At 34.5% G+C, this 12,485-nt stretch overlaps 1 protein-coding gene across 1 annotated transcript in view; it reads right to left on the bottom strand.

The window, feature by feature from the left end:
* Positions 1 to 12,485, bottom strand: part of LOC101050874 (uncharacterized) — an 891,623-nt gene that overhangs the window by 34,897 nt on the left and 844,241 nt on the right. Inside the window, exons 13-14 of the mRNA XM_074389917.1 lie at positions 2,457 to 4,098; positions 1,006 to 1,185 (exon numbers count right to left, since the gene is read on the bottom strand). The gene's annotated coding sequence lies outside the window, so the exon portion shown is untranslated. The remainder of the gene's footprint in view (positions 1 to 1,005; positions 1,186 to 2,456; positions 4,099 to 12,485) is intronic.

The raw sequence follows: 12,485 nt of genomic DNA, 5'->3' as shown, positions 1-12,485 counted from the left end.
GTCTAGTTTGGCAGAGGACAAGTGTTATAGAGTAACATAACCTTTATTCTGTCACTATAGTGAATGACTGTAGTGTAATATAATTTTTCTCCTCAATGGATAAATATGTTTCTATGAACTGCAAAATTTATTTAGTCAACAAATATTTATTAAAGGTCCATGATCTACCCTTAATAAAGTCACGTCTTGCTATAAGTACAATCTACGAGAAACACTTATGTTAGGAATATGACTATTAGATAGGATATTATGGCATGAGAGAATATTTTAATAGCTTTTAAATACATTACAACTGTTAATGCTTCATTATGCAAAATGTATATAAAATATATATCTGTATAGTTTGTAAATAAAAGTTTTTTCTTATTATATTGCGACTAAGTATCACAGAATTTTAGGCTAAAAGAGGCCTAGATACTACTAGTTCCTATAACTTAATACAGTAAAACACTGTATAGAAAAGGTAAATACTGCACAACTAATTATTAAAAGAAGTGGAGTACAATCTCAGATCTTCTGACTCTCAACCCAATTCTCTTTCAAAAATAATAAACACAATGCTTTCTTGTAGACTGTTTTATGATACTACATATTATTTCCTGACAATAATTTAAATCATTTACAGAGACTTTTTTTTACGTAACTCTCAAAAGTGCAAAACGATTTTATCAACATTAACTTGGGGACAAGAAAAATCAAAATTTGGGCTAAAATGAAACTTTAAATAGATTTCAGTGAATGTATTGTACATTTTTAAGACATATTGTCTTTACTAATTTCAATAAGTTCAAATTTTCCACAAACCTGAAATGCAAGTAGGCTCTTCTGATATTAACGTGGAATTTTTCAATATGATTTACAAGAAAAAAAAATGCAAGAGATGCCCTTTCTGTCATTCATTTATTTCCCAACTATATTGAGAAAAGGTTTAGGTGTTATTCTATTGTATAATCTAAGAGACAATTAGTTATATTCCCTATTTTGTACAAAACGAAGAGCACTGACCTTATCTCTGCCGTGTTCACATCCTATGGTCCAGTTGAGAGTCCTGCCTGAGAGCTGGCTGTGTAAACATAGATCAGCAGAGAAGAGTCACCATGCTCCATCATATGAGAAGGCACATGTCTGCTGGCTACATCTCATTCTTCCCTATTTGGGACCATTCCTCTGCGCTGAGTGGTCTTCCTGCCATTTGGGTCAACAAAGTATTTCCAATCAAGGAAATCATTGAGATTCTTCAATAAACATAAAGTAACTTTCATTTGCTATCAAAATTAAACCATATATATTTGTAATTTAAATTTAAATTCTACTGGAATTATAAAAAAATATTGTTGATGGCATTGTGTATCCAGCAGTCTTTACCTTTTAAGGCAACCCAAGCAAGCAAAACTATCTAAGAATTAGATTTTTTTGTAATGAAAAATTAAGTTCCCAGTTTCACAAAGTTAATTTGTCTCAATACTGAAAATTCTAGATGTGGATGTAAAAATCTGAAAGTATTAAGATTATTATACATAAAAAAAGAGCTAATAGTAATATTTTGGTACATTTAGATAAAGCAAAATGTGACTAAAATTTAGGTTAATAAAAGTTAAATTCAAAATGGAATTGGAAGAGCTTAAAGCGTAACGGCATAATTGAGTAAATTATAAGAAACAAAATATATCTGTTTTCTCAGATACAATTACAGTAATAAAAATGAAATATTACTCCATTGGCAATCACATCTTTATTACTATTTAATGCTAGAAGTTTGATTTGCTCAATTAATATCATTATAATGTATGATATAAGTTCCTAAGTACTGTCAAGAGATATAAAATAATTTGTATAAAATATTTGCCCAGATGTACATAACGTTATCATGTGAAATGTATTGGCTTAATTTTAAAATACATATCTTGTTAAAAGGAAAACAGGCAGGCATGGTGGCTTATGCCTGTAATTTCAGCACTTTGGGAAGCCAAGGCAGGCAGATCACGAGGTCAGAAGTTCAAGACCAGCCTCGCCAATATGGTGAAATCCTGTCCCTACCAAAAAATAAAAAAGCTAGCCAGGCATAGTGGCATGCACCTGTAGTCCCCACTACTCAGAAAGGTGAGGCATGAGAATCGCTTGAACCCAGAAGGCAGAGGTTGGAGTGAGCCAAGATCGCACCTCTGCACTACAGCCTGGATGATGACAGAGTGATACTCCATCTCAAAAAAAAAAAAAAAAGAAAGAAATATTTTGATTGATGTTATATAATATTCACAAGAAAAGTTTATTATGATAAAAAATGTTAGCTATTAAGATATACTAGTTAATAAATATAAATTAGTGAATTAAGAGAAACAAGTATAAATCAGCAAAACATTTTTTAAATGTATAAAAATAAGGAGCACAGTGCCACTACAAACATGGGCAATCAAGGACCCATCTTGGACCTGGGCTTTACAGTATCCAGTTCTTACCTTGTCTGACCATGCCTCTTCGTCCTAAGTAACAAGTCAATGGAGCCAACAAGATGTGTCCTTATTAAAGCTTTCACTAATTCTAGGCCATGCTGTGGGTCCCAAGACACTGAAATAGCTGCTCAAATTGGATGAGTTCACTTTGGCTCTGTGTAAATCTCTTCTTGATTCTGTTTTCTTGAGGGACAATGAAGCTATTTGTATGCCTAACTATATAGGTTGTACTTGACCTTTTGTGGAATACACCGGTGCTATCAGATGCAATGGTAGATTGGTAGACAAAAAGAAGAAAGCAAAAAATGAGTACAGATGGCATAGATATTTTACGTATGACTCTTACCTTCTCTGCAAGGAGACAAAGTAGAATTCTTCTGTTTCCCTCAATGGCATCTGCTATCATAATCTGATGAATAGTTTATTAATTGCCTTTATGTGTGACCTGCTACTCTTTTTCTAAGAACATACTTTTATTTTAAAAAGAATTTCCAAGGTCTATCTCAGAATTTTATTATGAGAAATAATCCGTAAAGTGAGGGAGGTTTCAATAGCCACTCACATGAGACTAAATAATGTTACATCTTTGTAGACACCCAGAAAGCTCTAGGACTACTATCTGCTAGGCTCCACTGTTTTAACAATGTGTGCTCTCTTTCTGCATGCGAAATTCTTTAAAAGACTTAATCTTCTGAGTAGGTGGCCCTTATGAATTGCTGAGTTTTCATGTTAGGCTTCCTTTTTGTCCACCAAATTAAATCCACATGTATTAGATGTTACTTTTTTTTTTTTTTTTTGGGGGGGGGGGGCGGAGTTTCTCTCTTGTTACCCAGGCTGGAGTGCAATGGCGCGATCTTGGCTCACCGCAACCTCCGCCTCCTGGGTTCAGGCAATTCTCCTACGTCAGCCTCCTGGGTAGCTGGGACTACAGGCACACGCCACCATGCCCAGCTAATTTTTAGTATTTTTAGTAGAGACGGGGTTTCACCATGTTGACCAGGATGGTCTCTATCTCTTGACCTCGTGATCCACCCGCCTCAGCCTCCCAAAGTGCTGGGATTACAGGCTTGAGCCACCGCGCCCGGCCTAGATGTTACGTTTTAAAGTCCCTGTATTTTTTGAGTACATCGAAGAATCATATTAATAAATATTTCCTATTGTTCTAAGTTCTATTGCCTGATGATTGAACACAGTGGGAGTTACGAACAATGGCTATCAATTCAAGAGCAATTAATGGGCAGCAAAGTTTACAGAGAAAGCAACGTGGGCTGGAAGAAAGTGTTTAGATCAATACTACTTTAAAAATCTTCTCAATTTTAGGGAAGAAAAAGAATCCCTGATGAACAAATAGTGCTCATCCACGTATAACACTCTCATCACAATAATATGAACATTTCATGATGCTGGCACAAGAAGAAGTTCTGATTTTATTTTGGGAAGGTTATGTTTATAATCATGCACAATCTTTTAGACGATATTGGTTTTATAAGACAGGAGAACATAATACTCAACCTGTGATAACAAAAGTTGTTTATATAATCAAAGTTTTCATCCTTTTGGCCTATTCAGAAGAGTTTCATGTTCAAGGAGTATTCAATGGCAGAACTTCCATTTTGTCTCATAAACTGAATTTTGATTACAGCTTAACCTGGAAACAAAAAAGGAGAAATGGGAGCTGAAGGTGTAATTGCAGATTGAATTCAATCCTTAAAACATTTTAAAAGTTTAAGTGAGATGAAGTTTTGCCTAAAAATGACTGTAATTATTTGTATATTAATTTAAAGATAATTATCTAGACACATAAATTAGCAATGTCTAAGGCATAAATATTTCAAAATAAAAGATTATTCCAGTGTAGAGATATTTCAATACACACTAAGATTCTGTTTATTGATGATAATTTTCAGTAAATCATTAATCATTAGCATTTTTAAGTAAAATCTAGTATAACAAATTATCTTGACTATATTTCTATTTCCTGAAAGATTAAATAAAATAATCTTAAATTCTGAAAAATATTATTTGAGAGTATTAGAGACTTTTGTGTTACGCAATCTAAACCACAAGTGTGGCACAAGTATTCCTTGACTGATACGGCAAAGTGTTACAATAATATAAAAGTCCAAATGATGAGAAAATCTTTTAAGATTTATCATTCCTCACATCATGAACATGTGTCTCCACATTTGGGTCTCTTTTTCAAAGCACCAATTTGGAATTAGGTCAAGTAAAAAATGCTTCTGTAGAGTATATTAATATTACCTTAACAGAAGAATGGTCACAAAAGTTTCCTTTGGGTGATGCAAAGATAAAAAAAGTTCATAACCACAGTATTATTTATCAATTACAGAGGATATTATCACTAGTACAGTGCTTTCATGCTGGTTACAATACAGGTGAAAAACTACAAGTTAAGATAGCAAAAACAGGATATTATTTTCTCCCTCTTAAATTATTTGCAAACTGAAGTCACAGAGTGTGGTATGCAGAATTACAAAATGGCCTGGGTATGTTTAGCTCCTGATATCCACACCTGTCTGTAATCCCTGCCTCTTGAGTATGGGCGAGAGTAACAACTTGCTTTTAACCAATAGATTAGAAAAGAGAAATGGTATTTTGAAGATGTAAGTAAGGTCTCTAATCAGTCAAACTTCTGTTAAACAAAAAGGAAATTAACTAGCAGGGCCTGAACTAATGATATTATGCTATTAGAGTAGAGATAAAAGAGATACTCCTACTGTGCATGTGTACATTGCAGCAGCATTTACAATAGCAAAGTCATGGACTCAATCTCAATGCCCATCAACAGTAGACTGGATAAAGAAAATGTGGATATATATACTAGGAGATACTACACAGCCATAAAAATGAATGAGACTATATTCCTGGCAGCAACATGAATAGGAGTAAACTAGTGCAAGAACAGAAATCCAGATATCACATGATCTCACTTATAAGAGGGTACTAAACACCGAGTATATATGGACACAAAGATAGGAACAACAGACACTGGGACCCATGTGAAGGTAGAGGGTGCAAGGAGGATGAGGCTCAAAAAACTACCTATTGAATACTATGCTTATTACCTGGATGATGAAATAATCTGTGTGATATGCATCAAATCCCTGTGATACGCAATTTATGAATACAACAAACCTGCACATGTACCCATGAAACTAAATGTTAAAAAAAATAAAGTTTTAAAAAGCCACATAAATAAAACATGACTGGAAAAACATCAGAGTCTATAGGGTTAAAAAATAACATACAGTAAGTCAATGCAAAGATACCCACATAAACAAAAACACACATTCTTTCTCCTTTCTCTCTCTCTCACCCACATGCACATACTTAATGTGCCATGAATGTTCTCTTTCTCAAATTTGTGATACTCTTCAGTTTATGACACACAGGAATTTCAAAGGAAATTCAGCTAGGCTCCCAAAGCAATGCTGACATAAAATGCTAACCTACTACACACACCAGAGAATTAAAGAGCTTTTTGCTTTCAGATGAAAAAATACTTTTATTTAACTTATATTTATATATAGCACATAATATGTATGTATGTATATACAAATTATGATATGCATTTTAGATTTACATATATATTTATGATAATATGCTCAGCTTTGTTTATATTCTTAAGTGGAAAATAGCAACACTAAAGCAATTTCAAAACATTTTCCCCATAGCTATTTAAGGTTGTGTTTTCCTGAAATCAAATTTCATGTTAATTACTGAAATTTAGGTTTGCATGCTGCTACAAAAACAAACAAACAAAAATAAGCACCTCTAAAGAAAACCTGGATCTATTAAACAGAAACTCTTGGCTGTTTTTAACTTTTTCAAATTCATGACAGCAACAATCACGGGTCAAGAAATAGAAACCTTCTTTGTACAGGCAGTGTCTATTCTGACCACGCTTAAAACCTTCTTCAAATTGTTTTAAGAATAACAGTATTTAATATTTTAATGATAGCCTTCCAATTCAAATTATTTTATTGTCAAAAAAATTATTTATAGAAATGTGTTGCAGGTTCCAATCAAATATACTACTTCTAGTGATTTACAAGTTGATTGTTAAATAGATGTGGACAAAAAAAGGCAAAATATTTCTAAATATTTCTACTTTAAACAGGGGGGAAGAAACCATTCATTCATTTAAGAAATATTTACTGTGTCTCTAGGTACTGAGGGGTTACAAAATATAGTGTAACCACATGTTCTCACTCATAGGCAGGTGTTGAACAATGAGAACACATGGACACAGGGAGGGGAGCGTCACACACTGGGGTCTGTTGAGGCGGGCTAGGGGTGTGACAGCAGTGGGTGGGGAGGTTGGGGAGGGATAACATGGGGAGAAATGCCAGATATAGGTGACAGGAGAATGGAGGCAGCAAACCACATTGCCATGTCTGTACCTATGCAACAATCCTGCATGATCTACACATATACCACAGAACCTAAAGTACAATTAAAAAAGAGAAAAGAAAAACTATATATATGTATATATACATATATATAGTATATATGTCATATGTATATATACATATGACATATGACATAACAACTCTGTCCTAATATACACATACTGGGGTGTGTCAGGGGTTGGGGGGCTAGGGGAGGGAAAGCAAAGGGTAGGGGTTTAGGAGAGGGATAGTATCAGGATAAATACCTAATGTAGATGACAGGGTGATGGATGCAGCAAACCACCATGGCACGTGTATACCTGTTTTAAAAACCTGCAGGTTATGCATACATTCCCTAGAGCTTAAAGTACCCTAGATCTTAAAGCATAATCGAAAAAATAGTGAAAGAGAAAACCAAATAAAAATTCAAGGAGCAAAATTTGTACTACATAGAAATCAGTATATGCTCAGAGAATCATTTTTTTATCAAAGAGCAAAAATAAATTAATCAAAAATAGTCTTGGTACCATAATTCCTCCAAATGAAAAAAGAAAAGAAACTTAAATAACCAACTCATAACATATATCATTAATCAAAAGGAGTAACAATTAAAAATTAAGAAAAAAAATCACGTAGTAAGTAGGAGAAAGTACAAGCAGTTCATTATACTGGTTAAGCACATTCAATACAGGCGTTGGGCTGCCTGTATTGAAATTGTGGTCTGCAATTTACATACGGTTGTGACTTTAGTGAAATCATTTACTATTTACATTTCTGGCTTTACTGATCTAAAAACATGAACAAAAATAGTGGCTTCATACAGGTATTTTGTGAGGATTAGAGCAGTCAACGTATTGTAAAGAACAGTGTCTGACACGTAAGCCTCATACAAATCAAACAAGGTGGCAAACAAATTCTAAGTATTAAATCAATGGAAAGAAACGATACAAAAGTGTGTAACAAATTTATTTTTAAAAAGTGAAGCACTACTTCAAGAGAGTGTAAATAGAAATGAAAGAGGAATAATGAATGAAAAAAATGATTATAATGTAAGTGTGAGAACAGCATCCTTGATGTAAATTTGTAAATAAAAAAGAGATGAATGAAGCCACAGAGAAAATTGGGCAAAAACAGGTACTTCACCAAATGGTAACGTAAATGACTCATCAATTTATAAAGTGTGCTTAAACTAACTGCTTAGAAAATGACAATCTCATAAATAACTACTAGACAAAAGTGAGACTTAAAATAGCCTCAATAAGAGATTTTTAAAAGGCAAGCCATTTTTAGCTCGCCAAAGGTATTATTAAGAATGTTGACAAAGTCTCTGAGGATGGCAATTTGACACTTTAAGTCAAGATCTTTAAGTACATTTAAGTTATTTGACCCAGAAGTTACATATGTAATATTCTCTGTATCACAAATCTAAGGATGTATACAAAGATTCATGCAAAAATACATTTATCAAAGCCTTTTTTAATGCAATAGAAAAAATGTTAAAGGAATATGAATGCCAAAAATAGAAAACTATTAAATTATGGCATGATACATTCAAACTAAAATTATGTTACAAAGAATATTTTATGATTTGAGAAAATGTCTACAATATAGTATTTTAAGGAAAAATATTAAAATACTACTTAAGTAGCACTATCCTAATGTTGTATAAAATAGAAACACAGAAAGAGAATATATTCAAATATTGGCAATGGTAGTATCAGTTTCATTAGCTTTTATTAATTTAACTTTTTCACTTACATTTTTTCTATTTTCTTATTTTTATTTAGAATGTGTTTAATAGTTATATAAATTATAACACAAATTTATGTTTTTAATATGATCGTACTCTCTACTGAGGCAAACAAACATAAGAATCCCAAAATGGGCATTTTGAAATTTAATTTTTTCATAGTGATTTCTTTTAAAAAATTAAGGCACTTTCGGTTTGCATTTTTTTGTATGATAACTTGGATTCAGTAACAGCTGCAAGCCATAGTTGTAATGTTAAGATTAAAACTAATCACATTTCTAAAGTGACTATTAAAATTGGATGTATGATCTATTCACTGCCAGCATTATATCCTTGTCTTTCACGTGGACAGGTGGCTCAGTCTCCTTTGTTGTAAAGGCAAGGTCTCAGCACATCTTACACATGTTACATAGCAGCTCTGTTGCACACATCCAACCCTCCACCTCCACACCAATGGAGGCAGTGGTTCAATGGAGACTGTGCTGTAAGGCATGAGATCCGGCTTCCTTAACACTTCTTGATAGGCCTGGGAATATAATTGACATAACAAATCTCTCTTTTCAAGTAGCAGTGTTTACACAAGGAGGATTTCTCAAGAAGTTACATAAATTAAAATATTTCAATCTTTTTTTTTTTTTTTTTTTGAGACGGAGTTTCGCTCTTGTTACCCAGGCTGGAGTGCAATGGCGCGATCTCGGCTCACCACAACCTCCGCCTCCTGGGTTCAGGCAATTCTCCTGCCTCAGCCTCCTGAGTAGCTGGGATTACAGGCACGCGCCACCATGCCCAGCTAATTTTTTGTATTTTTAGTAGAGACGGGGTTTCACCATGTTGACCAGGATGGTCTCGATCTCTCGACCTCGTGATCCACCCACCTCGGCCTCCCAAAGTGCTGGGATTACAGGCTTGAGCCACCGCGCCCGGCATTTCAATCATTTTTTAAAGTACTTTTTGTACATCTTTCCAGCCAATTGCAAGGCATATATTAAAGTCTGTTGAGTGTAATATCTAATTTTCACAGGAACTCTTCCAAATGCTTACTATAACATGATCAACAAATAAGACTATGTTTCTACTCCCTCTTAGCCTATAATTCAGGTTCACAGAAAGAAAAGGCAATTAGAAAAGCAGTAAAAATGCATGTTGCATAATTCTTATTACAAGAAAAGCACCTCACAATGAAACCCGGTCATGCAAAGTTAGGTAAGTCTTGCTGGAAAAAGTGACAACTATACTGAATGCTACAGGAAAATTAAGACTTTTCAGCTGCCTTGGGTTCCACCTCACACATTTTATTTGGTTCTCACCTTTTTACTAAATGCACATTTTCAAAGTTAACAGTTACCTTCACATTGTCAAATACAATGGTCAATCTTCATTACCAAGCTACATAGTCCTTGCAGTAGAATTTCTCAAAATCGCCATTTCTTCTTGTTGAAACCTATCTTGTTGACAGAAGTGTTCCACTCATTAGTTGGCAAAAGCAAGATGGGCTGAAACTCATCTTGTTGACAGAAATGTTCCACTTATTAATTGTTTTACCCAACAAGTCTTTATACCTATGACTTACCATGTATTTTTCTAAGCACTGGAGATAAATCAGTGAACAAAAGAAAAAGAAAAGAATCGCTTGTCTTGCAGCATTTGCATTCTATTGGGTGGACATAGAAATTAAAAATAAGTAAGTAAAATGTATCGTGAGTTAGGTTTTAAATGTTATGAAAAAAATAAACCAGGATAGGTATATTGTTAAATGTCAAGGTGAAAGTGAGGGGGCCAATTTTAAACAGATGAGTCAGAACACATTACACTGGGAAAGTTATATTTGAACAACTGTTTGAAGGAGGTGAGGGACAAAACCATTAAGATCTCTGTGGGAAAGACATTCTAGGCAGAAGAAATCACAAGTATCAAGTTCCAAAGTTGGGTTCATTCCTAACAAACCTCCAGCTTAAGCAAGGAAGCTCAGAGAGTGAAACAGAGAGGGCAAGGAAGAGAATACTAGGAAATAAATCAAGGGGAAAGGCAAGGGGAGAAGTCATCTGGAGAAGGTGAAAACAAAAATTTCAACCTGAAATTAAATTAAGATCACCAAGAAATGGAATATAGAGAGAGGAAAAGAGAAGAACGAGGATTGTGACTGAGTTAATTCCTTTGTCGATCCCTCCAGGAAGATGAGGAACACTTCACAAAGGAGACTGATAGGCTGGTGAGATGGCAGGAAAACTGAGAAAGTCCATGTTTCTATCAATCAACAATCTGGTTCGACAAGAAGAAATGGCAATTTTGAGAAACCATTCGAAAAGACACATGTGATTTGATGTGAGGACTGGTGATTGAATTTAGCGTAAAGATCACTGGTAACTGAAAAGACTGCATTTAATGAAAAAGAGGGAACCAAGTAAAACAAAATAGAACTAGAGACAGCTTTGTAGGAGAGGTTTGATATAAAGGGGAGCAGGTAACTGAGAAGTATCTGAAGGGGTAAATGTGGTCAAGTTTGATGGCTGATAAGAAAGATTTAGTAAAAGGAACGTTCGTGATTAGATAGTGAGGATATTTGCTAAAGGAAAGTCCTCAAATAAAAGAAAAGCAATGAGGTCTAATAAACAAGTAGTAATTTTGATGCAGTATTGAAAAAAATGAATGAGTTATGACCAGGAGTTCTGTTTCTCTTGGTGGTTAATGTGAATGAAAATTATCTGTACAAGGGTAGTGATGATGGTCCAGAAAAAATAGTAGTAGCAAGGGTTTATATTTTGGAAGGTATAAGTGTATGCAAATCCCTGACTTCCCATTACTAAGAACAGGAAAGGCAGATTCATATGTTCTCTTTAAGGTGTAAACAGTAAGTCCTACCTATTAAGTATTTAATGTGTGTACATTCCCAGTGTTCTTTTGTTGATGAAAGACAAAGCAACATGTAAATTAAAAATCAGTAATTTCTTTTAAACAAACACATATGTCAACTGACATGACACTAGCACTTTTTCAGCTGAAGATTTTTGTCCAAATCATGTTCCTAACTAATGTGTGGATGTGTGTGTGTGTGTGTGTGTGTGTGTGTGTGTGTGAGAGAGAGAGAGAGAGAGAGAGAGAGAGAGAGAGAAAGAGAAACATATGTTTCCTTTGATGCCTTTAAGGTTCAGATTGAAGAAACAATGGCAAAGACAAAAAAAAGTCTTAGCTTTTAACCTTTTAGTCCTCTGGAGTCTGGTCTCATATCAAGGTAAGTTCTTTTTTTCTTTCTTTTTTTTTTTTTTTTTTTTTTTTTTTGACAGAGTTTTGTTCTGGAGTGCAGTGTCATGATCTTGATTCACTGCAACCTCTGCCTCCCGCATTTAAGAGATTCTTTTGCTTCAGCTTCCTGATATTGGCTGGGCTCGAACTCCTGACCTTGTGATCCACCCACCTTGGCCTCCCAACGTGCTGGCATTACAAACATGAGCCACTGCACCCAGCTGCTTCAGCTTCCCAAGTAGCTAGGATTACAGGCATATACCACTATGTCTGGCTAATTTTGTATTTTTAGTAGAGATGGGGTTTCACTATGTTGGTCAGGCTGGTCTCAAATTCCTGACCTCAGGCGACCCACCCACCTTGGCCTCTCAAAGTGCTGGTATTTCACTGTGTGCTACCATGCCCAGCCAGATAAAGGTAAGTTCTATGCGAAGTGATTTTAAAGCTTCAGAGTCACTCTTTGTTGGCATAGCTCATTTTTAATCATCTAAATATGGATTCTTAACTTTTACCCCAAAGTACCTTTTTATATTTTGTCAGCCACTAAGTTACCAGATCCAATTCTCCACCCAAAAATGTGACAACTAAAAATAAAACTCAGAACTTTAAAAAGTACTTATAAGTCCCTGAAAG

This window comes from Saimiri boliviensis, chromosome 2 (assembly GCF_048565385.1).
Source record: "Saimiri boliviensis isolate mSaiBol1 chromosome 2, mSaiBol1.pri, whole genome shotgun sequence".
NCBI lineage: Eukaryota > Metazoa > Chordata > Mammalia > Primates > Cebidae > Saimiri > Saimiri boliviensis.
The sequence above is the reverse complement of the archived record's forward strand: the minus strand, read 5'-3'. Positions and strand labels throughout refer to the sequence as shown.